This window comes from Phragmites australis, chromosome 16 (assembly GCF_958298935.1).
Source record: "Phragmites australis chromosome 16, lpPhrAust1.1, whole genome shotgun sequence".
NCBI classification, from domain to species: Eukaryota; Viridiplantae; Streptophyta; class Magnoliopsida; order Poales; family Poaceae; genus Phragmites; species Phragmites australis.
In genome coordinates, this window is record NC_084936.1 from 20,440,850 (window position 1) to 20,443,487 (window position 2,638).

Below are 2,638 nucleotides of genomic sequence, written 5' to 3' on the forward strand. Positions count from 1 at the left end.
GGCAAGTGTCCTTGAACATCTTGCTCCTGTTTTAGGATTCATGTGTCTCAGAACGTTAGGGAAAAAAAGGGAAGACCACCAGAGTGAACCGATCGAATGGACTTTACTTATCTGAACCGAATGTTAGCTGCTTAAGCTAAGCCTATCACGAGCTGTGTTGCTGCTTGATTAGCGAGGAGGAAGATCTCAAAGTATGGGGCAAAGGATCAAGTGCTTTGACTTTGCTTTGTCCCCCGGGATCCACCACAGCTTAGGTTTGAGAGCCGTGTGATGGGTCGCTATCTAGCACAGTTCAAAGAACACGTGTATGTAGTCCGCGCTGGTGAATGGAAGCCCCCGCCGCAAAAAAGAAGCGGCTCTTCCCACGGCTCTGTCACCATTGACTCTATTTATTATTATGGTAAATCATTGTATCAAGATGTCAATCTTAGATCTTATTTCAGTTCGATACGTCCACCTACGAGACTCACCTTTGGCTTTCATCTCGGTAGGTGTATTATTCTACATTTTCCCAAAAGGACATTCATTCATTTCTTTCTTCCCCATTGACCACTACGACGAAAACGACGCAACAAATCAAGACCCGGAAAGGATAAGGGCCGGTGGTGGGCATTTGGGAAAGTCGGGCCGATCGGGTGTCTTCGTTCAAGCGAGGGTACAAAGGAAGAACGAAACAAGGTGAGAGGCTGGGGGCAGGGAAAAGAGTCAAGTCGATCGACCGGGAGAAGCAAAACAAAATCCGGATTTGGCCGAAAAAGATGCAACGTTATGGATACCAAGACCGATCACCATCGAGAAAGAAGAATTTTTCTAAATCACTTCGGGTGAGCGGGGCCTTCAAGCATCCCAAAAAAATGCTGGGGTTGTAAATGACATAGCCTTCCTGATAGAAAATGAAGAGTCCTTCAGAAGAACAAAGTTATTCAAGTTCTTTTTACAAAAGAAGTCCCGCTCTGATGGCCCGGCAAGTCATCTGCTAAAAAGGACCCTCCTCGTTGTGCGCCCCTCCTTGAATTATTCGGTCATGCAATACTTTTTTAATACAAAGAACAAAATGCATTTCGACCCCGTCGTAGTTCTCAATCATTTCGTGGCACCGGGTGTGGCTGAACCATCTACGATGGGGGGAGCGAAGGGAGGAAGCTTAGATAAGAGAATACGCTCTCGCATCGCTTTTTTGTAGAAAGCTCGACTAGCAAGAAAAAGTGTTTGGCCCAAACCAAAAAGAGGTTGATCCACTTCATTCGCCAAGTGAATGATCTGCGCTTCACGGGAACAACAAAAACCACCATCTCGCTTTTTCCTTTCTTCGGTGCTACCTTTTTTTCCCAAGGGATGGGGTTGGGGTGTATAATAACCCTTTTTTGAGTATGCCCGGGAACAACTCCTAGGTCAATTAAGGATCAAATGCAGGAAACTCATGGGTAAGGATAAGGTAATGGAATTGATAGAGAAATTCATAGACCTAGGTAGGATAGAAAAATTGATAAAGGGAATAGAGATGATGATTGAGATTATACTGAGAAAGGGGATAATTCTGTATGGGTACAACTCTTATTTGAACGAAGTGCAAAAAATGCAATCTTTTTTGTCTAATAGAACAAACACTAATACCTTAATTGAGTCGGTAAAGATCAAATCATTTTATCAAAGTGCTTCTCTGATTGCTCAAGACATCTCTTTTCAATTGAGGAACAACCCAATCTCATTTTGTTCCATTTTTAGTCAAATAGTGAAGGATATTCCATTAATAATGTCAAAAGGGGTGGAGGGGATACGTATTTGTTGTTCTGGTCGATTAGGGGGTGCGGAAATAGCTAGAACTGAAAGCGAAAAGTATGGAAAAACATCTTGTAATGTATTTAACCAGATAATCGATTATGCTCATGCGGAAGTATCTACTCGTAACGGAAGTTCAGGTGTCAAAGTGCGGATCTCATATAGTCAAAATAAGAAGGGATGTGCTATATCCGAAACGTACGAAATATAGTAAATATAGTAAATGCAGATGTAGTAGGGGTCGCGAACCGGATGGTACTCAACTTGGTTTTGGAAGATATGGCACCAAAAGTTGTAGAGCTGGTCATCTTTCATATCGAGCCATTGAAGTAGCACGTCGGCTACAATTGGACAATTCCATTATGCTATGAGCGGACAATTCCAAAGAAATTGTAAGATATGGGTAAGAGTTCCCGCAGATCTTCTTATTACAGGGAAACTCGAAGAAGTTCGAATGGGAAGAGGAAAAGGAAATCCTATGGGTTGGATTGCTCGTGTGTCCATGGGACAAATCCCATTTGAAATGGATAGTGTGAGTTTGTCAAATGCTCGACAAACCGCTAGATTAGCGGCACATAAACCATGTTCGTCAACCAAGTTTGTTCAGTGGTAATTGGTTAGTGGGGAAAAACCGGGCCGGGACTCACACTAGTAGTCCACTTTCTTACATCCCTCTGTTGTTCAGAAACCGTCAATGAAGCTGCATCCTTCGATGAAGATGACTTCGACTCGGAGCTCCTGTTCTAGGCTGATGTGCCCCCGGTTGACGCCTATGGCAGATGGAAGACCCGCTAGCGTTGAAACTCTCTTGTTCCGCTGTGTTTTCTTTTAGACCCTCGGGTCCTTTTGTGTAAGTTAA

General features: G+C 43.4%; 1 pseudogene; it reads left to right on the top strand.

Annotated features, from left to right (window-relative positions):
* Positions 1-259: 259 nt before the first annotated feature.
* LOC133894909 (small ribosomal subunit protein uS3m-like) lies at positions 260-2,015 on the top strand (annotated as a pseudogene).
* Positions 2,016-2,638: the final 623 nt, after the last annotated feature.